Source organism: Gopherus flavomarginatus, chromosome 14 (genome assembly GCF_025201925.1).
Source record: "Gopherus flavomarginatus isolate rGopFla2 chromosome 14, rGopFla2.mat.asm, whole genome shotgun sequence".
NCBI lineage: Eukaryota > Metazoa > Chordata > Testudines > Testudinidae > Gopherus > Gopherus flavomarginatus.
This window is the reverse complement of record NC_066630.1, coordinates 42,712,664-42,735,800: the sequence shown is the minus strand read 5'-3', so window position 1 is coordinate 42,735,800 and position 23,137 is coordinate 42,712,664. Positions and strand designations below refer to the sequence as shown.

The 23,137-nt window shown below is 46.5% G+C and overlaps 1 protein-coding gene and 1 pseudogene across 1 annotated transcript in view; both read right to left on the bottom strand.

Annotated features, from left to right (window-relative positions):
* Positions 1-382: 382 nt before the first annotated feature.
* The window catches only part of LOC127034053 (uncharacterized), an 83,841-nt gene continuing 61,086 nt past the window's right edge, over positions 383-23,137 (bottom strand). The window contains exon 7 of the mRNA XM_050922490.1: positions 383-651. The gene's annotated coding sequence lies outside the window, so the exon portion shown is untranslated. The remainder of the gene's footprint in view (positions 652-23,137) is intronic.
* On the bottom strand, positions 651-12,156 carry LOC127034491 (uncharacterized; annotated as a pseudogene).

Here is a 23,137-nt window from a genome sequence, read left to right as displayed (position 1 = left end):
CAGCGCTCCATGGTTTGCAGTGAGTCATCCCAGTACTGATGCAGTGGGACTGGGATCTTTGGTTTCTCAGCAAAATGCAGACTCGACAAACATTCTCTCTGTCTAATTGTTTGTGACATGTCCACGGTTCATTGTGCAGAGCGGGGCCATCACACAGACACACTCATATGGTATGGCACTCATGTGTCATCCACAATGACGGGCCTGCAATTCATGTTTTCCACCCCTGGGCCCAAGGTTAGGAGTGGCCCTAGCTGTTTTGCCAGCCAGGCCAGAAAACGTTTCCAATATTTTTGGCCTCACCTACTCCCGAGAAACCAAGCGAGCACGTAAGCGCGTGCACGCACACACACCGCCAGTCAGTTGGAGGGAAGTCAAAAAAAAAAGCAGTTTTGTGCCCCCCGGAAGTTAGTACTGAGGGCAACTGCCCTTTTGCCCACCTCTAAAACTAGCTGTACCCGCCTGAGGTACCTGAATGTTCAGTCTCTAGATGGGTCAATAACAGCACAGCAGTGTTGAATGGATCTCCCACCTGTATCAGGGAGCAGCAGAGGAGAAAGGCTCAAGAAATGAGTTGTAATTCAGCTCAGGTTGTTTATTGGGGTGTCAGGTACAGGTAACACTGCAGACACCTCTACAATCTAATCACACCTGGAAAGCTCATGTCTCACCAAGGATAGATTTGTCCATCCCAGCCCACAAAGGAACCATTCTCCTTCTCAGAGAGCGTGGAAAGCATCTTCAGGATTGCTTGAGTGGTTTCCTCCACGGTCTGTGGGGCCTGTAGGGTTAAAGTGATGCTGTTAGGTAGGGCAAAACTGCATCTTTCAGGCCATTGTTACTGTGACACCCTGGCACCCCAATATTCACCACTGTCATGTAATCAGGATATGTTTTGTACTAAGTATGCTTTGTGATTCTTATTATTCTAAGCCTTGATCTGCTAGATGTTAATATCTCGTTGGAGTGTACGTGCTATCGTCGTATGTGAAGTTACAAAATTTGGCTGTGTACGTGTTGCTGAAACATGTTGTGAGGTTGAAAATACCCACAAGCAGCGTTTCAGCTGCAATAGTAGAAAGGCCAGACAATCTTAATGGCTTACTGAGGAAATGGACACAAGCACAAGGATTACCCCAGGAACTGCGAACAAAAGAAACCTCTGAGACAGCACGACACAATGGGAACTGTTTGACCCAGATCACAGCAGAAGAGCTTTCCAGCAAGTGGGAAGCAGATATAAAAGGGGGAAAGTGAGATCATGATGGGACCTCACTCTCCTGACAACACACCTGGGAACACCTGAGGAACAAAGACTGAACAGGGAGGAAATGATGGTTCCCAGGCTTGAGGAATTTCTAGCCTGTGTATGAAAACTTGGGAAACCCAAGCTGCAAAGCCAAGGCAGCTTGTGCCTTAGGAATCTGCCAACCTGTTTATCACACAAGGTGAGAATTTGCTAATTCATATCCTACCTTTCTAGTACTGTATATTAAGCTCAGTTTGCAGTTTTGTTTATTTACTAGGTAATCTGCTTTGAGCTGTTTGCTATCACTTATAATCACTTAAAGTCTATCGTTTTGTAGTTAATAAACTTGTTTTATGTTTAATCCAAACCACTGTGCATTTGACTAAGGTGTCTGGGGAAAATCTCAGCTTGGTTTCCACCAGTGTGCATGGTCCTCTTCACATTGAGAGAGAGGCAGACTGGGTGTTTAACCCATATAGTGGCCAGATTTGACCAGGGCAGGATGTACTGCCCTGGGGCCTAGGCTGGGAAGCTGCTGGTTAGAGACCCTGCCTGTGACTGCAGCTGGGTGTGTCCCTACCTGTGTGAATGCTGGTGAAAGTGCAGGCTGGAGGGCTTTTCAGCGTGTCACAGCAGCACAGTGTGAGAGGGAGCCCAGGCTGGTGGGTCAGAGGCTCAGTGGTACCCCAGTTCCAGGTTGCACCCCGGGGGGAACTCATCACAATTACTATGTTCCTAGCAGTGGATGTATTCAGGATCAAGTCTCCTCCCTCAACATATCATCCTCTTAGCTTCAGTAGGGTCTTCAGGCTAAGTTCTCTTTGCAGATAGTTGTACAACGGTTAGCACAATGGGGCTGTTGGCTCTGTGCTACCAAAATACACAAATAAATAATAATTTACTAAAATGAGAGTTGATGTTCCTCACACTTGTGCATTTATAGAGTCTTATCAAAACCCCATAGCTGTCAATGGGGTTTGGATCCGTCCCATTAAAATCATCCCAAAGCATTAAAGGCCTTTGCAGTAAAGCAGTATGACTAATTTTGTATACACTATTTATGGATCACTTCTGGCGTGGCACATGACAATGCTTAACTGCGTCAGTAAGAACACTCGGTCACACCTGGGCAAAGAGGGGGTGCAATGTTAGTGTTCTGATGTGGTAGTTATTAATGCCCACTTTGCACTGGTACAAATGTGCAAGGTGCAGGGCAGTGGCAAATCAGGCCCACTCTGTCCAGATTAAACTGCAAGGGGAGTTTAGCTCAGCTGAATGTACTTCGCCCCCACATTGGACTTTCGCCAGGAAATTGCAGCTATAGAAATCAGTGGGAGTTAGGTGCCCAAATACCTCTGAGGATCTGGGCCCTTGTGATCAACCTCCTTGCTCTTGCACACTGTGTTGTGGGTTGTTTAGAGGAGAGGGGGAAACTGGGCTTTGCAGGGAAACGCAGGGGTCAGGAGCTGGGGCAAACAGGCCAGTATGCTTTGTCTGCTTTGTGCTGCTCCCAAGTGGGGTAAAGCAGGCAGAGTGTACTGGTGAATCTGGCCATCAGAGGTAAAATGACGAGAAGATGTCAGGTGGATACATATCTTCAAATCATAGAAATCTCATCACAGGGTGACCTTCTCTGGGTTTATGTTTATATATGAAAATTCTAGTAATTTAACAAACCAAACCAAATTCCCAAACAAAAGCCACATTAAACTGGAGATACAGTTATGGTTATAGTAACTTTAAGTTTAACCATAATTTTTATTTCCTGGGTTCGTAATGTTTTTTTGGGGATAATTACAACATCCCTGGAATGGTTTACCCTTGTAGTATTGATACGTATTCCAGTCTTCCCTGCAGTTTAATGTAGTTGTGATCTGAGTGTACAGATGAGTCTGTGGCAGAACCAAGACCGTAAGGCCTCCCTGATGTGCTGTGGATGGAAGAGGCCCGTCACCCTAACCAAGGGATTATAAACGTGTTATGACCCCTACCGTTTCTGTTCCCATTCTGGTTTTCACCCAGCCAGGGTGGATAGAAGTGCAGAGAATCCCACAGTCTTTGTACTCCAAGGACAGGCACTTGGTGACCATGTTCAGAGCAGCCTGTGGGTGGGATACTCCATGAGCAGAAATAAGAGCACAGGACAGAGGGGCATCTTCCCTACAGGACATGACCCCTGATCCCACAGTACTGATATGCAAGGGTGGAAGGGGAGTCATCTGGGCTGACAGGAGAGGAGATAAATAGCACTGGGCGGAATGTAAGGAGCTTCATACATAAGCAGTACTGCTGAACTAAAGGGCAGCTCCCACTTCACTCAATAGACAAACCCAGCTCAGCTGCTCAGGGCAACGGATAAGGTTCCCAACTCTGAGTGAAGCTATTCCGGGAGATCTCTTCCCCCCCCCCCCCGCCCCAACATAACATGGTGTCATTTTCTTAAAATATCCCATTAAAATCTCCAGGGATTGCTTTCAATAGTCACTGGAAGATCGATGCTGATTCTGAGACACTCCAGGCCCATCCTGGAGGGCTGGCAACTCTAGCAACAGATGAAAAGAAAACTGCCCACCTCACAATAAATCTTCAGTCTTTGCTGCCCCAGAGTAAAGGGTACAAGGCTGTGCGATACCAGAGATTTCTGGGATTTGGTTTTATCTTTTTATAACCTGGAATGCTTAGCCAAGCGGAAACCAGGAGACCCAATCCTGATGAAACGAAAGGAGGAAAATCCTTGGCTAAGCCCAGCTGTTGGCATTGGCTGTATCTGCAACTTGAGATCCTACACGGCTGAGGCTCATCGAGGGGTTCAGTACACAAGGAACGGATGGCACCAGCAGCTGGTTCCAAACCCAGCTGAATTCCTGTTACCCTTGTAGCAATAACATTCTGGGCAGTCTGAGAGAGGGGAGAGGATCCCACTGAACACAACCTTCCTCACTGCCCAATGGCAACCAAATCTGGATGAGCTTGGAAGCTGATAATACATCCCGATCTCTGGTTTTTGTTAAAGAGTAATTCTGGCTAAAGGTTGACTATAAAGGGGGAGATGCAGGGACACATGCACTGTATCTTTAAATCTGTAGCAAGAAGCTGGGTAGGAGGGGGCTAAGGGGACGAGCTCTGCAGGGAAGCCCGAGATGTTCAGAAGGAACAGCAGAGGAGGCACCTGCATTGATACAAGGTCGGGGCTAGTTATGCTGGAAAAAAGTGAGAGGGGTCCTGTATGGTACCTTGCTGCAGCGGTAGCTGGGCATTTTCCTGAATTCCCACGTTGGAACTACTTCTATGGAAGCAGCTATGCTGGACATGTTGAGAATGGCGGCCTTGCTGCAGCTCAGCCCTGTCTGGGTGCTCTGCTGGGCCGCCTTCTTCAGCAATGGCAGGAACTCCTGAGGGAGATACCGATGACTGTGTTATGACAGAAGTGACACTGCTGTACCAGGGAAGGAGCCCATCAGCGATGTTAAGGGTCAGAGAGAGGGAGGCTCTGAAGGTGGAGTCTGATTCAGGCAGGTTGGTGCATCCCATAGTTCTTGGGAATATGATGATTGGGAAACTCCTCTATGGGTCAGAGTGTGCTCTTCCTTTAGGGAGCCTGCTCTGCTCATTCCTAGAGGCGAGCCCTGCACAATCCTTGTGCTCCAAGAGCACATGGTCTGGGCCTGTGCCCAGCCTCTGGGTAGGAGCATTTTTAAGATGGAGATATGCCTATTTCATAGAGCTGGAAGGGACCTTGAAAGGTCATCGCGTCCAGTCATCTGCCTTCATAGCAGGACCAAGTACCATCCCTGACAGATTTTTGCCCCAGATCCCTGAATGGCCTCCTCAAGGATTGAACTCACAACTCTGGGTTTAGGAGGCCAATGCTCAAGCCACTGAGCTATCCCTCCCCCACCATCACGAGGAGGCAGGGCACAATCTGGCCCTCACTCTTATGGCTGCATGGCTTTCTGGTACAGCCTTTGAACCAGAAGAGAACATGTGATTATTCTGACTGAAGCACCAGAGGATAACACTACTCCTGTGACCAGCTAGTGGAGTTATTTCATTAGCCCAAGGGGTAGAAAACTGCGCTTTGGTGCTCAAGGTTCAAATCCTGCTGGTGGCCAGTGTTAGGGGATGTTACAAAGTCTCCTTTGAGTCTGAAAATGCAGATCACCTTGTTTTTGAAAAATGAGTCAAAAATTTGCCCTGGCCAAGCATCTCAGCTCATTCCAGGGCAGTCTTGGCTCAGTGTCAAAGGAGTTTCCTGGTTGTCAGGTGTGTTCTTACCTGGCTCACCAGCAGGGGCCCAACTGTGTTAGTTAGGTATACAATTCCCATGGTTTCAGCATTCTCATTCTCCATGGTGGTCACCCGTGCGATGCCAGCGTTGTTTATCAGGAGATTCAGTCCATGTCCTTGCACATGCTGCTCCACTCTCTGCGCAGCTGCCTTTATGCTGTTTGGATCTGTGACATCTACAGACAGCACAGGGGATTCAGAAACATCCTTCCTATGGCAGCTCTGCCCTGTCTATCAGCTCTACCAGCCCATTCACCTGTTGACCCTGTCTTCAGTTGGCCAATGAAAGCAGCCTCGCTCACTTGCTTGTATCTCCCTCAAGCTCCACTGGGAACTCTCCCACGCTGCCTCTGATTCCAGGGGCAGGAGGAAATCCCATTACCTTTTTATTAAAAATTGCTTAATTTCTTTGAACTGAAGAGCACCTTCCCTCTTATCCCATGGAAGCTTACTTTACATAAGAATCTTTGGTGAGGGACCTTTTCAAAGGCTTTCTGAAAATCTAAGTACACTATATCCACTGGATACCCTTGGTCCACATACTTGTTGACTCCCTCAAAGTATTCTAGTAGATTGGTGAGGCATGATTTCCCTTGACTAAAACCATGTTGATTCTTCCTCAATAAATTATGTTCATATAAACGTCTGACAATATTGTTCTTTATTATAGTTTCAACCAGTTTTCCTGGTACTGAAGTCAAGCTTACAGGCCTGTAATTGCCAGGATGACCTCTGGAGCCCTTTTTAAAAATTGGCATCACATTAGCTATCCTCCAGTCATCTGGTACAGAAGCTGATTTAAATGATAAGTTACAGACTACAGTTAGTAGTTCTGCAATTTCACATTTGAGTTCCTTCAGAACTCTTGGGTCAATACCATCTGGTCCTGGTGACTTATGGCTGTTTAATTTATCAATTTGTTCCAAAACCTCCTCTAATGATACCTCAATCTGCGACAGTTCCTCGGATCTGTAACCTAAAAAGAATGGCTCAGGGTTGGGAATCTCCCTCACATCCTCAGCTGTGAAGACCGATGCAAATAATTAATTTAGTGTCTCAACAATGTTCTTATGGTCCTTGAGTGCTCCTTTAGCACCTCGATCGTCCAGTGGGAGGCCCCCCCTCCCGGTTGTTTACTAGGCTTCCTGCTTCTGATGTACTTAAAAAAAATTTTTGCTATTACTTTTTGAGTCTTTGGATATCTGTTCCTCAAATTCTTTTTTGGCCTTCCTATTTGTATTTTTACACTTCATTTGGCAGAGTTTATGCTCCTTTCTATTTTCCTCCTAGGATTTAACTTTCACTTTTTAAAGGATGCCTTTTTGCCTCTCACTGCTTCTTTTACTTTGTTGTTTAGCCACGGTGGCTCTTTTTTGGTTCTCTTACTATATTTTTAAATTGAGGTGTACATTTAAGTTGAGCCTCTATTATGGTGTCTTTAAAAAGCTTCCATGCTGTACCCTTTAATTTTTTTAACTAACCTCCTCATTTTTGTGTAGTTCCTCTTTCTAAAATTAAATGCTACAGTGTTGGGCCGCTGTGGTGTTTTTCCTGTCACGAGGATATTAAATTTAATTATATTATGATCACTATTATCAAGCAGGTCAGCTATATTCACCTCTTGGACCAGATCCTGTGCTCCACTTGGGACTAAATCAAGAATTGCCTCTCCTCTACTGGATTCCAGGACCAGCTACTCCAAGAAGTAATCATTTAAGCTGTCAAGAAACTTTATCTCTGCATCCTGTCCTGAGGTGACATGTACCCAGTCAATATGGGGATAATTGAAATCCCCCATTATTATTATTGAGTTTTTTTATTTTAATAGCCTCTCTAATCTCTGAGCATTTCACAGTCACTATCACCATCCTGGTTAGGTGGCTGGTAATATATCCCCACCGCTATATTCTTCTTATTAGAGTATGGAATTTCTATCCATAGAGATTCTATGGCACAGTTTGAGTCATTTATGATTTTTACTTCATTTTATTCTACACTTTCTTTCACATATAATGCCACTCAGTCACCAGCATGACCTGTTCTGTCCTTTCGATATATTTTGTACCTTGGTATTACTGTATCCCATTAATTATCTTCATTCCACCATTCTGTCATGCCTTGTAGTGAGGCTGAGTAGCCTCCATCCTAGCAGGAGAGTGAGGGACCCCTATATGCCCCTTGGAGGGCGAAGCCTAGATCGCCCCGCCCCCCTCACCGGAAGGACTGGGTTTTGGCCGGAAGTATAAAAGGCCAGCCCTGCAGCACAGCTGGGGGACAGCCTGCGATGGAGAAGGACACTTGACCTGTTCTCCAGAGGCCCTGAGAGGAGTCTGCGCCTGGCTGTTCCTGATCCCCAGGCGTGGACGAGGACTGGCCCGGAGTACCCGCTGTGGTTTACTCGGAAGAGCCGGAAGAGGCCTGGAGGCTGCAGGTACTAAACCCCGGGGAGGCAGGAAGTAGCCGAGGGGCAGCCACGGAGCAGCTGGCTGCAGAGCCTGGCGTGGCTCATTTGGCGTGTTCCGGCTGGATCCCCACCAACGAAGGGGCGGCCAATCCTGCCGCTGCCAGGGCCCTGGGCTGGGATGTGGTGGAGTAGGGTGGGCCCACATCGCCCTGCCACCCCACCCCAGGTGGCTGACCCCCTACATGGTGCAAGGAGGCTCTAGCCCAGGACGGGAGCTCTCTTATCACTCACCTGGAGACTGTTTGTTGGCTGGCTGCCTGAGCCCTCCTCAGGCCAAAGTCAGCCTGTCAAGACTGTTTGCTCGCTGGCTGCCTGGGTTCCACCCAGGCCAGGGCCTGCCTTTAAAGACAGGCTGTTTGAGCTACCCCAGCCCAGGCCGAAGCCTGGTAGTGACAGTTGCTCACTCAGCCCTGTTGTGGGCTCCCGGCTGCCCAATAGACTCTGGTCCGGACCAGACTGGGGCCAGCTGGAGTGGCCTCCCTCCGAGCGTGAGAGCGAGGGACCCCTACTTGCCTATTATATCAATATCCTCATTTAATACAAGGTACTCTAGTTCACCCATTTTATTATTTAGACTTCTAGCATTGGTATGTAAGTACTTTAAAAACTTGTACCCTTTTAGCTGTCTGCCATTACACAATGTAATTGAATGGGACTCTTTTATTTGACTGTTTCTGATCAGACCCTGCCTGTATTTTATCATTTTCCATCCTCCCGTCTCCACCTGGACATAGATATTCTTTATTAATAGATCCTCCCCTAAGGGATGTCTGAACCACGTGCTCCTCCACACCTGCCAGCTTTTCCCCAGCCCTTAGATTAAAAACTGCTCTACAACCTTTTTAATGTTAAGTGCCAGCAGTCTGGTTCCATTTTGGTTTAGGTGGAGCCCATCCTTCTTGTATAGGCTCCTCCTTTCGCAAAAGTTTCCCCAGTTCCTAATAAAGCTAACCCCCTCCTCCCTGCACCATCGTCTCATCCATGCATTGAGACTCTGCAGTTCTGCCGGTCTAACTGGCTCTGTGTGTGGAACTGGGAGCATCTCAGAGAATGCTGCTATGGAAGTCCTGGACTTCAATCTCTTAACTAGCAGCCTAAATTTGGCCTCCAGGACCTCTCTTCTATCCTTCCTTGTGTCATTGGTACCTACATATACCATGACCACCGGCTCTTTCCCAGCACTACACAAACATCTATCTAGATGTCTTGAGAGATCCGCAACCTTCGCACCAGGTATGCAAGTCATCATGCAGTTCTCCCGGTCATCGCAAACCCAGCTATCTGTTTCTAATGATCAAATCGTCCATTACTAATACCTGTGTCTTTCTAATAGCTGGAGTTCTCTTCCCCGGAGAGGTATCCTCAGTGTGAGAGGACACCACAACATCATCTGGAAGGAGGGTCCAAACAATGGGATCATTTCCCTCTGCTCCAGTTGGATGTCCTCCTTCCCTGGGACTTTCATCCTCCTCAACAGCACAGAGGCTGTCAGACCAGGGGGTGGGACTGTTCTACTGTGTCCTTGAAAGTTTTATCTGTGTACCCCTGACTCTCTCAGCTCCTCCAGTTCAGCCACTCTGGTCTCCAAAGCCTGTACACATTGTCTGAGGGCCAGGAGCTCCTTGCACCAAATGCACACACACACCACCTGCCCACAGGCCAGGTAATCATACGTGCTGCATTGGGTGCAATAAACTCTGTTGCTGGACTTCTGCCTGCATTGTCTTCATACTCCTGCAGCTGGTTCCTTCGTTGTTGTTTTGTTTATATCAAGGGGGTGGTTTTGGCTTTTAAGTTTAAAGAATGTTGAATTCTAGCCCCTTCTCATGCTCCTCCTGGAGAACTCCCTCGCAAAACTCCCCTGGTAACTGCTCCTGTTCACTAGCTCCTCTGGTTGCTTAGAAGCGCGCTTTTTAAAGCACTGGTCTCCCTGAGTAGCCCCGCCCCCTAGTTAAGGGTTGATGGGGGCTGTAACAGGGAGCTGGCTTAAGGGGCACTGAACCAGCCCCTGTTAGCTCAGAACCTGCTAGAAGAGCTCTCATCAAGGAGAACTGGCTGGAGCTGGCAGGATGTGGCTCTTAAAGGATCCCGAGAGCAATCACCTGTGAGCCTGCTGAGAGGAAGGCCTCTAAAGCTAGCAGGAAGGAAGTAGGAGGGGGAACAGGAAAGTGAGGAGTGAGGGCCTGTTGCTCCCAGCTGCTGTAAGAGCAAGCTGTTTTCAAGGGGCTATCAGACTGGTATTGAATTGGATATAGCTGTATATACGTGGGTGTGGGAAAAGACTGGGAAATAAAAGGGCACTGGTGTGTGACTGAGTGGTCTCCAGCGAATTTGGAGAGCTCGTCTACAGGTGCTAAAACCTGTAGGGAGGCTCAGTAATCACAGCCTTGTTAAGAAGCTCTCAGCCTTGCCTAGCAGGCCACTAGGCTCAGCACACACATGGTCAGCACACGGTCCCCCAAACAAACAGAAGAGCACATGGTATACTTTAGTCAAGCAGCAAGCGCACCACAAACACAAGCATCATCATTATACTTTTTCTGGATCCAAATAGAAACCCACAGCTTTCAATCTAATGTGGCTTTTATTTTAGATCCTGGAAACCCGTAAGAAAGAATCAAAATTCCCATGAGAGAGCACAGTGTGTCTCGCTTCTTGGTAACAAGCTGCTGAACCTTTGAGAACAAAATGGCTGCTGGCTCTGCATGCAGGGAGAGGTTATTGGAATTTTTGGGCTAGGAAACTGCAAAGAATGTTGCACAGGGACACATGCCATGGGGGCATTGCAAGATTTGTTAGGAGAGGAAATATCAGTCCCTTGGGCACATTTAATGGACACTTAGTGGAGAAGGCATAGGACCCACACTGGGTTTGTACCTTCAGCACTAAAATCATTGGTCTCTTCCTCTTGAGTTAAGAGTAACTTCATTAGTGGTGAGCCATTACAGGGGGGCAGAGTGGGTGTGAAGTGCTCCACTCTGAACTGTTAGTGCTTCACAACCAAACACAAGTGTGGCACCACATTGTGCTATCCATGGAGAATTGGGCTCCTTGTCTTCCTCCCAAGCCCACCCCTGTCTGAACAAGTAGATGCAGAGATGGCTACATACCCAGCTCCAGCACCACCAGGTTTGGATGCTTCAATGCCAGCTCTACGACCTCCTAGGAAGAGAAACATTTTCATTTGGTTAGAAAAATCCTGGAAGGTAATCAGGGTCTAGGACAGCTCTGACCTCAGCTGCAGGTCTGGGATCTGCAATAGAGAATGCTGTGCAGTGCCTGGGGGTGGGTGAACCCCTCAAGGAAGGTGCTGGTGACTGAGCTGGGAAAAGCCAATTCCCAGAACTCCCCTGTCCCACAACAAGTGGCATGTGGATGAGTGAACCAGGTGCCTCAGAGAGGCTTCTCTGCAGCCTTCTGCAGTGAGGGTGGGATGTCACAAAAGCCCTGGTGCTTACAATTCCATCACATAAGAATGGCCCTACTGGGTCAGACCAAAGGTCCATCCAGCCCAGTGTCCTGTCTGCCGACAGTGGCCAGTGCCAGGTGCCCCAGAGGGAGTGAACAGAACAGGGAATCGTCAAGTGATCCATCCCCTGGTGCTCGTTCACAGCTTCTGGCAAACATATGTAGAAATGTAGGCGGCCAGGGTGATTTCTCTGTCCTGTCTCTGACACAATCAGCCCTCTCTGGATACATCTAGGGCATGGGGTTTATCACAGGCCACAGTGGAACATTTTATAACAAGCCCCTTGTTAAAATATTGGTAGCATCTTGCCTCCCTATTGCTGAGCTGAGACACACTAGCATTCGAGTTTTACTGTGAGTTCTGAGTTTCCCATTTGAGCCTCTCAAATGCTTTTAAAGGGAACCCGCTCCTTATCTGATCCTGTCTTTGCAGCGTGCACTGCAGGGAAACCCAATTCTCAGGCTGTTTCTGGGCCATCTGCTGCTCAACCTTCCTGTAAAGACCAGATTTCATCCTCACCTTGCTTTGGGATCCAGCCAGCTCCCTGGTGGTGGCAAAGATCCATTTTGGTGGATTTGGTAGCTCTAGAAATCACTTCACAAGTCCCAGGCCAATTCCTCGATTGGATCCAGTCACCAGAACGCTCCCGACAGTGAACTCTGTCTTCCTCCCTGAGCTGCAGCTCATCCTAAATAATGATGCTTGGGCTCTCCTAACACCAGTGTTGGATCTAGAGATAAGCCTCTTGATTAAGTTATATAGTGTTGGCAGTTGAGAGATTTGAATAACTCCACCCTTACTCAGACACCTTGATTACAAAAGCGAAACCAATTAAAGGATACTAGGTATGACGGGTTCGGTCACAGATATCCCTTTGGGACTGTCACCTGATGTGCTGAAATTACCTCTGAGCCTGTTTTCCCTGCCAGCTTGGGACTCCAGAATTTTGTCTTGTTGAGCCAGACGTAGAATCCTGCCTTCTTGTGCTGCAACACAGGCCCAGGGTCTGGGCCATGCCCCCAAAACTGCTGACTTTAACTAAAAACATCTCAGCAGGTTACCTGTCTCCAGCACCCAGACACCCAGCTCCTAATGGGATCTGAACCCCAAATAAACCCATTTAACTCTGCATAAAGCTTATACAGGGTATATTCGTAAATTGTTCACCTTCTATAGCAGTGATAGAGATGCACAGCTGTTTGCTCCCCAGGGTATTAATCATTTACTGAGTCATGGTAATTGCAGGCACAAACAGTAATGGAGTTTAGCCCGCAAGCAATCACAGTAATTGTGGGCACAAATAATGATGCAATGGAGACCAGGAGCTGAGGGTTTCATTCACTTGAAAATCAGGCCAACCATGTTTGCACGGAGAAACCACATGATCATAAGAAAGAGAACAGTATCAATGTCAGCACTCCCCTTGTTATGTGCTTCCCTCTGCTATGCCGAGGCTGGTGCGGGGTATCTAGACCATTCATTTCATTCCTCTTTTCTCTGCTTGTTCTTCCTTGTGTGAACTTCTTATAAACATACAGCTAAGGGTAGCGTAATCCCTCCTTACCCAGTAAATGGTTAATCCCTCCTTTTCCTGTAAGGGGTTAAGAAGCTCAGATAACCTGGTGGGCACCTGACCAAAAGGACTGATAAGGGGAGAAGATACCTGTGCTAAGAGGGAGGTTTATCCCTGTTTTTGTAACTTTAAAGTTATGCCTAGAGGGCAAATCCTCTGTGTTTGTAATCTTTTTGTTACCCCGTAAAGTTATTTTCCATTCTAATTTTACAGAGGTGATTTTTTTTTACATTTTTTAAAATAAACTTCTTTTAAGACCCTGATTGTTTTTCAGTGTCCTAAAGACCCAGGGGGGTTGGTCTCTGCTCACTTTGTAACCAATTGACTAGGGTATTATTCTTAAGCCTCCCCAGGAAAGGGAATGTAGGGACCTGGGGGGATATTTTAGGGGAGGTAGGGCTCCAAGTGACCCTCCCTAAATGTTTGTTTAAATCACTTGGTGGTGGCAGCGATACCAAGGGTAAGGAAGGAATTTGTGCCTTGGGAAAATTTTAACCTAAGCTGGTAGAAATAAGCTTAGGGGGTCGTTCATGTGGATCCCCACATCTGTAACCTAGAGTTTAGAGTGGGGAGGCAACCCTGACATGGTGTTAGCAGTGGGATCAATCTGAACCAGAAACACAAACCTCAGGGTATTAAAAGAACTCTTTTTTTTTCTCTTTTGGCTGCTTGGAAAGTAGAGAAGGGTTTTATGTTTGTTTGTTTGTTTTTGTTCTGTTCTAAAGGACCCTTTTTTTTTTAGCTGAGAGCAGCTGGACTTTTTTTTCCCCTCTGCCTCAGGGCAGAGGAGTTAAGTTACAGCAATGGAGTTTTTGGGGTTTTTTTGTTTTTTCTTTCTAGCTCTCGGGTTGGGCTAGGTTAAGTGCTGAAAGGCTAGGATAACAGAAAGTGACATCCAGAAAAAACTGGAATTAGCCAGATCTGAAGCTAAAGAAAGAAAAAAGGACCATGAAAGACAGCTGGAACTCAGACAGATGGAGAATGATGCACAAGCGGCCAGAGAGGAAGCTGCCCACAAGAGCTATGGAGGCCCAGATGCATAAACTTGCTGTTATGAAGTTGAAAAGACAGAACCCTTCAGCAGCTGGCTCTACTTCCCCAAAAATCCACAAATGGGAGAAATTATGTTTGCAGTATGATGAATCCGGTGATATTGCTGAATATTTCATCACCTTTGAAAGACTGTGCACCCTCTGTGCTATTCCTGACAATCACAAGATGACCACATTGGTAGCAAAATTAACTGGAAAAGCTCTGGACATATTCAATAAGATGCCTGTTGACGATGCTTCTGACTATGGTGAATTTAAGGATTTCAAATTACCCTTGAAATTTACAGAGTAAAATTTAAATGTGGCTTATGTCAATCAGATGAAGGATCTGTTAGATAAATGGGTCAAAGGAAGGGATGTAATTAGATTTGAAGGAATGTGTGATTTAGTTGTACAGGAGCAGTTCCTGACTATGACCAATGATGATGTAAAACAGTGGCTATGGGATAAGAAAATGGACTCAGCAGAAAGTCTTTCTTCTTATGCTGATCAATATGAGCAGTCCCAGACCACCAAACAGATGGGGAAACTTGGAACAAATGGGTGGAGGTAACAGAGAGGAACAACCCTGGTCGCAGTTTTGGCGGATACCAGAAGGAACACCCCAAGGCCACACCATACCACCGGGGCCAGCCCAAGACCCCAACTACACCACAAGGAAAACCCCAGACACCTTATCATCCCACCACACCATTCTCCAGCAACCCTCCTCGCCCCAGGGACATAAGAACATAAGAACAACCGTACCGGGTCAGACCAAAGGTCCATCTAGCGCAGTATCTGTCTACCGACAGTGGCCAATGCCAGGTGCCCCAGAGGGCGTGAACCAAACAGGTTGATGATCAAGTGATCTCTCTCCTGCCATCCATCTCCATCCTCTGACAAACACAGGCTAGGGACACCATTCCTTACCCATCCTGGCTAATAGCCGTTAATGGACTTAACCACCATGAATTTATCCAGTTCTCTTTTAAACGCTGTTACAGTCCAGCCTTCACAACCTCCTCAGGCAAGGAGTTCCACAAGTTGACTGTGCGCTGTGTGAAGAAGAACTTCCTTTTATTTGTTTTAAACCTGCTGCCTATTAATTTCATTTGATGACCCCTAGTTCTTGTATTATGGGAATAAGTAAATAACTTTTCCTTATCCACTTTCTCCACATCACTCATCATTTTATAGACCTCTATCATATCCCCCCTTAGTCTCCTCTTTTCCAAGCGGAAGAGTCCTAGCCTCTTTAATTTCTCCTCATATGGGACCCGTTCCAAACCCCTAATCATTTTAGTTGCCCTTTTCTGAACCTTTTCTAGTGCTAGAATATCTTTTTTGAGGTGAGGAGACCAAATCTGTACGCAGTATTCGAGATGTGGGCATACCATGGATTTATGTAAGGGCAATAAGATATTCTCAGTCTTATTCTCTATCCCCTTTTTAATGATTCCTAACATCCTGTTTGCTTTTTTGACCGCCTCTGCACACTGCGTGGACATCTTTAGAGAACTATCCACGATGACTCCAAGATCTTTTTCCTGATTAGTTGTAGCTAAATTAGCCCCCATCATATTGTATGTATAGCTGGGGTTATTTTTTCTAATGTGCATTACATTTATCCACATTACATTTCATTTGCCATTTTGTTGCCCAATCACTTAGTTTTGTGAGATCTTTTTGAAGTTCTTCACAATCTGCTTTGGTCTTAACTATCTTGAGTAGTTTAGTATCATCTGCAAACTTTGCCACCTCACTGTTTACCCCTTTCTCCAGATCATTTATGAATAAATTGAATAGGATTGGTCCTAGGACTGACCCTTGGGGAACACCACTAGTTACCCCTCTCCATTCTGAGAATTTACCTTTTATTCCTACCCTTTGTTCCCTGTCTTTTAGCCAGTTCTCAGTCCATGAAAGGACCTTCCCTTTTATCCCATGACAGCTTAATTTACGTAAGAGCCTTTGATGAGGGACCATGTGAAAAGCTTTCTGGAAATCTAAGTACACTATGTCCACTGGATCCCCCTTGTCCACATGTTTGTTGACCCCTTCAAAGAACTTTAATAGATCAGTAAGGCACAACTTCCCTTAACAGAAACCATGTTGACGATTGCTCAACAGTTTGTTTTTCTATGTGTCTGACAATTTTATTCTTAACTAGTGTTTCGACTAATTTGCCCGGTACCGATGTTAGACTTACCGGTCTGTAATTGCTGGGATCCACCTCTAGAGCCCTTTTAAAATATTGGCATTATATTAGCTTACTTCCAGTCATTGGGTACCGAAGCCGATTTAAAGGACAGGTTACAAACGTTAGTTAATAGTTCCACAACTTCACATTTGAGTTCTTTCAGAACTCTTGGGTGAATGCCATCTGGTCCCGGTGACTTGTTAATGTTGAGTTTATCAATTAATTCCAAAACCTCCTATCATAAACAGATAGTTAAGGGTTAATAGAACAGGAGTACTTTCATGTCTCTTTTGCCTGTAAAGGGTTAACAAGTTCAGTGAGCCTGACTGTCACCTCATCAGAGGACCAATCAGGGGACAGGATACTTTCAAACCTTGAGGGAGGGAAGTTTTGTGTGTTCTGTAGTTTTTGGTTGTTGTTCCCTCTGGGGGCTCAGAGGGACCAGACGTGCAACCAGGTTTCTCTCCAATCTCCCAGATACAGGTTCTTATAGATTCAAAATAGTAAGTACTAGGTGATAAGGCGAGTTTAGGCTTATGTTTGTTTTCTTTGTTTGCAAATGTGCATTTGGCTGGGAGGAGTTCAAATGTGTATTTTGCTGAAAGGATTTTAATTTGTACTTGTATACTTAGGCTGGGAGGGTATTCGCAGTGTCTATAGCTGAAAGACCCTGTACCTATTCCATCTTAAATTTACAAAGATAATTTTTACTGTTTTTCTCTCTTTAATTAAAAGCTTTTCTTGTTTAGGAACCTGATTGTTTTTTTATTCTGGTGAGACCCCAGGGGACTGGGTCTGGATCCACCAGGGAATTGGTGGGGAGAAAGGAGGGAAGGGGGAGAGAGAGGTTAATTTCTCTCTGTGTTAGGATTACTTTCTCTCTCAGGGAGAGTCTGAGAGGGGGAGAGAGAAGGAGGGGGGAAGGTGCATTTTCCTCTCTGTTTCAAGATTCAAGGAGCTTGAATCACAGTGATCTTCCAGGGTAACCCAGGGAGGGGAAGCCTGGGAGAGGCAACGGTGAGGGAAAGGGTTTACTTTCCTTGTGTTAAGATCCAGAGGGTCTGGGTCTTGAGGGTCCCCGGGCAAGGTTTTGGGGGGACCAGAGAGTACCAGTTACTGGAATTCCTGGTTGGTGGCAGCGCTACAAGTACTAAGCTGGTAATTGAGCTTAGAGGAATTCATGCTGGTACCCCATCTTTTGGACGCTAAGGTTCAGAGTGGGGAATTATACCATGACACCTCCTCTAGTGACACTTCAATCTGTGACAGTTCCTCAGATTTGTCACCTACAAAAGCCAGTTCAGGTTTGGGAATCTCCCTAACATCCTCAGCTGTGAAGACGGAAGCAAAGAATCCATTTAGTTTCTCCACAATGACTTTATCGTCTTTAAGCGCTCCTTTTGCATCTCTATCATCAAGGGGCCCTACTGGTTGTTTAGCAGGCTTCCTGCTTCTGATGTACTTAAAAAACATTTAGTTATTACCTTTGGAGTTTTTGGCTAGCCGTTCTTCAAACTGCTCTTTGGCTTTTCTTATTACACTCTTGCACTTAAGCTGGCAGTGTTTGTGCTCCTTTCTATTTGCCTCACTAGGATTTGACTTCCACTTTTTAAAGGAAGTCTTTTTATCTCTCACTGTTTCTTTTACATGGTTGTTAAGCCACGGTGGCTCTTTTTTAGTTCTTTTACCGTGTTTCTTAATTTGGAGTATACATTGAAGTTGGGCCTCTATTATGGTATCTTTAAAAAGCGCCCATGCAACTTGCAGGGATTTCACTTTAGTCACTGTACCTTTTAACTTTTGTTTAACTAACCCCCTCATTTTTGCATAGTTCCTCCTTTTGAAATTAAATGCCACAGTGTTGGGCTGTTGAGGTGTCCTTCCCCCACAGGGATGTTGAATGCTATTGTATTATGGTCACTATTTCCAAGCGGTCCTGTTATAGTTACCTCTTGGACCAGCTCCTGCGCTCCACTCAGGATTAAATCTAGAGTTGCCTCTCCCCTTGTGGGTTCCCTTATCAGCTGCTCCATGAAGCAATCATTTAAAGTATCGAGAAATTTCATCTCTGCATTTTGTGCTAAGTGAAATGTTCCCAATCAATATGGGGATAATTGAAATCCCCCACTATTATTGGGTTCTTAATTTTGATAGCCTCTCTAATTTCCCTTAGCATTTCATCATCTCTATTACTGGCCTGGTCAGGTGGTCGATAATAGATCACTAATGTTATATTTTTATTAGAGCATGAAATTTCTATCCATAGCGATTCTATGGAACATGTGGATTCACTTAAGATTTTTACTTCATTTGAATCTACATTTTCTTTCACCTATAATGCCACTCCCCCCCACCACGACCTGTTCTGTCCTTCCAGTCAGCTGGTGATGTTTTAAATGTAACGAGCTGGGGCATGTAAAGGCCAACTGTCCCAAGAACCCCAACAGATTACAGTTCATTGCACTGAGGTCACACCAAAGGTCCTCAGTTCCAGATGCCTCTAAGATAGCCTCAGAGTGAAGGGAAACTGTAAGTGTGGGTGGGAAGAAGGTTACAGATTGGAGGGATACTGGAGCACAGGTGTCAGCTATCCACCAATCTTTAGTGGACCCCAAATTCATCAACCCAAAGAGCCAAGTAATGATTCAACCTTTCCAGTCTACCTTTTTTGACTTGCTGTGACGAAGTGGGGGGTTTCTTGAGGTTTTCTGTGTTTTCCCGTGGTTTGCATACACAGGGGTGGGACTCAATGTCCCTGGGTGTTACTGGTTTAACGAGGTGATGGGAGAGGGAGTTTGTTGTGAAAGAGGACCAGAGAGGGACTTGGGACCCCAGCCAATGGCCTGGAGGACGGAGACCCCGGTGACTGGTGACCTGGTGACCCGGAGACCCAGCTCAGGAGACACAGCCGGTTCTGGCCAGTGGGAGGACAATGGGCTGCAGAGAGAGGACCCCGGTGACCTGACCAGCTGGTTCCAGCCAGAGGAGAGCTGAGAGGAGAGAAAACCCAGGTCCTCCTGTTTACAACCTTGTGTACCTGGAGAGAAGACAATGGACAGAGGCGGGGCTTGGGGCTGGGGATATCAGAGGCCTAGCTGTGAAGCAGGGGGGCGCGGGACTGGCGAGGGGAAGCAGGCAGAGCCCACCTGGCTGCAGGGGAGACTGGAATGTGCTGTGATTGAGAGAGACCAGGTCTGAGGCCCCGAGAGTTTCTTGTGCTGTGTTCAACTCTCAATAAACCCTCTTGTTTTATGCTGGCTGAGAGTCACTCCGGTCTAGAGAACAGGGTTGCATCAACCCCTTTCGGGGGTGAGGATGCCCAGGGGGTCCAGATCGTGTGGACTCCCTGAGGGGGCCCATGGTGAGAAACAGGTACGCTAAGGCTCAGAGAGGTGCAGCTCTAGGAGGTGGAAGGGCCTGACCCTGAGAGAGAGTGGACCCCTGAGAAGGGCTGTCGCACTGAAAAGGGCACCCCCCACGGACCGCACAGGGCCACAAGCGGGCACGGTCTGTGAGTCCATGACACTTACCTACAGCCAAGTTCCCTGACCAGTACAAGGGCTGTTCAAGAATGTGGACTTTTGCAGTCTATAATGATTATCCCATTCCCATGCTGCTGGGGGAAGACTTTGCCAACTATGTGAAGCTAGCCAAGAGGTCACCCTCAGCCAGGCTAAGCAAACCTTCACACCTATCCCTGTCCCTGAGCCTTTTACAAGGGCCCAGTCTGTGTTACCAGAGCCCCAGACTGAGCTAATAGAACCCTAACAGCACTCATCCCAACAGTGGGGGAAGGAAGGGATTTTTGTTGGGGTGTTCTTATACTGTGTGGAGGCTGAATCAGAGCTGATGCTTGCCATTTGTCCTGAAAGTGCTCTGAATTGCAGCCATCCTTAGATTCTGTGGCAGGGAGTTCTCTAGTCACTGGATGGCTGCTGGAAAGGCTCCATGTCCCACTCACACTAGTTTCATCTCACCCACTGGGAGTTTCACCATCCCTCAGGAAGTCGTGACTGTGGTGAGATGAGCAGTTTCTGAGATGGTGGTCGCTGCCCAGGGAGAGCTTTGAAGCTGAAGACCTGGATGTGGTAATCATCTGCCATTTGACAGGCAGCCAGTGCTGCTGTTGCAGCTCTGATGCAGCGTGATCCTATCATCTTGTATAATTCTCAAGAGAATAGCTGCATTTGCACCAGCTCGTGAGACAATGGATTGCTATGACTAAGTTGGTATGTGCAAGGACACAATGTAGTCTGCTCAGCCAGAATAGAATGCTGCTCCTTTGAGTAGTAGCCCTATGGATTCTCCACTTCAGGTGCACATGCACTTCTCAAGCCCTTGATTGGAGATTTTTAGCTAGCAGTATCTGTTCAGCCCATGTATATGTCCTACGCTTCCTCGTGGCAGACACTGAGCCTATTCCGGGGTATGCAGTTGAACTAAACTAACTGCCTGACTAACCTAATTGCCTTCTATGATGAGATAACTGGCTCTGTGGATGAGGGGAAAGCAGTGGATGTGTTATTCCTTGACTTTAGCAAAGCTTTTCATACGGTCTCCCACAGTATTCTTGCCAGCAAGTTAAAGAAGTATGGGCTGGATGAATGGACTAAAAGGTGGATAGAAAGCTGGCTATATCATCAGGCTCAATGGGTAGTGATCAATGGCTCGATGTCTAGTTGGCAGCCAGTTTCAAGCGCAGTGCCCCAAGGGTTGGTCCTGGGGCCAGTTTTGTTCAATATCTTCATTAATGATCTGGAGAATGGCATAGGTTGCACCGTCAGCAAGTTTGCTGATGACACTAAACTGGGAGGAGTGGTAGATATGGTGGAGGGTAGAGATAGGATACAGAGCGACCTAGACAAATTAGAGGATTGAGCCAAAAGAAATCTGATGAGGTTCAACAACGAGAAGTGCAGAGTCCTGCACTTAGGAAGGAAGAATCCCATGCACTGCTACAAAGTAGGGACCGAGTGACTAGGCAGCAGTTCTGCAGAAAAGGACCCCTAGGGGTTACAGTGGACGAGAAGGTGGATATGAGTCAAAAATGTGCCCTTGTTGCCAAGAAGTCTAATGACATAAATTGCAGCATTGCCAGCAGATCGAGGGACATGATCATTCCCCTCTATTTGACATTGGTGAGGCCTCATCTGGAATATTGTGTCCAATTTTGAGCCCCACACTACAAGACGATGTGGAAAAATTGGGAAGAGTCTGGCGGAGGGCAACAAAAATGATTAGGGGGCTGGAGCACATGACTTATGAGAAGAAGCTGAGGGAACTGGGATTGTTTAGTTTGCAGAAGAGAAGAATGAGGGGCGATTTGATAGCTGCTTTCAACTACCTGAAAGGAGGTTCCAAAGAGGATGGATCTAGACAGTTCTCAGTGATAGCAGATGACAGAGCAAGGAGTAATGGTCTCAAGTTGCAGTGGGGGAGGTTTAGGTTGGATATTAGGAAAAACTTTTTCACTAGGAGAGTGGTGAAGCACTGGAATGAGTTACTTAGGGAGGTGGTAGAATCTCCTTCCTTAAATGTATTTAAGGTCAGGCTTGACAAAGCCCTGGCTGGGATGATTTAGTTGGGGATTGGTCCTGCTTTGAGCAGGGGGTTGGACTAGATGACCTCCTGAGGTCCCTTCCAACCCTGATATTCTATGATTCTATGATTGTTTCCTCTGTTCCTTCTCTAGTGCCTTGTCCAGAGATGGAACAAGAATACGTCCAACTAGAGTAATGGTTCTCAAAGTGGTTCCTTATTGACTGCACAGGGGGTTCACAAAATATGAAAAAAATAAAAAAATTTTCACTGCACATCTGTATTGGCTAATGATTAAAACTGACAAATTTAGTATTTCTGTTTATATTCCATGGTGCATGAATGATGCAGCAATACTCACATTGGATAAGCATCAATGGAAAAAATCTCAGTGCTTTGCAACAGAAAATCAGAAGGGATGTCTGTCAGATGTCTTTGATGGGTGGTGTCAGACGCCACCGGTGTGGTGCTCTGCTCTGTTCAATGTTGATAACAGTTGGCTGCATGCATGTGTTCCCTCTATGTGCTGCCCCGGCTCTGCACAGATAGCTGACACAGAAGATCCCGAGAGAACCCCCAATGACCACAGACTCCGATAAGGTACGAAAGCACCTGGCCAGGTTTATTGTCAAACAACGCACAGTAATAGTTTTCAGCAGACACTACAAGACATACTACGAATATGTGCCCTCTGACAATGGACACAGCTCAGTCGGTGGTGGGGCTTTCCACTGCCCTCTAGGCTTGACAAAGACACAGCCTCAGGGATGTATTCTTATACACAGATACAAACAAGTTATACATCAGTCCTGACGTATTGAGGTACAACCCCCCCTACGCAGTAAGGTGCCGCCTCTCACCTTGCACATATTGGTTCGAATAAAACAACTCTATCCATTATATTACCCTTTTGCCCATCTTTAGGAGGGGTCAGCCTGTTCCTTGTTATCCGTGTGGAATGTGCAAGTATCCGAGTGTTCTGGTCCTTTTAAGTCTGTATCTTCTTGCAGCATCAGCCCTTTCCTTGCCAGGTTCTGTGAGCAGAGCCTGCCTCTGGCTCACAGCTTCACTTTGCTTTATGTTAGCAAAGTCTTGACCATTACTTTAGTTCAGGCCTTAGGCCTATGATACAAGGGTTTATGTTTCAGGGCCTCATCCTACTATATGAGAAGTAATGTCCGTCAGATGACTGAGATGTCTTTGATGGATGGAAGTGGAATATATTTTTACAGTGTGAGAGCAAATTACATTGAAGATGGATACTTTCTTCTTTGAATGTTTGCTCATGTCCATTCCAGGCTAGATGTGGTGCAGGCCACAGGC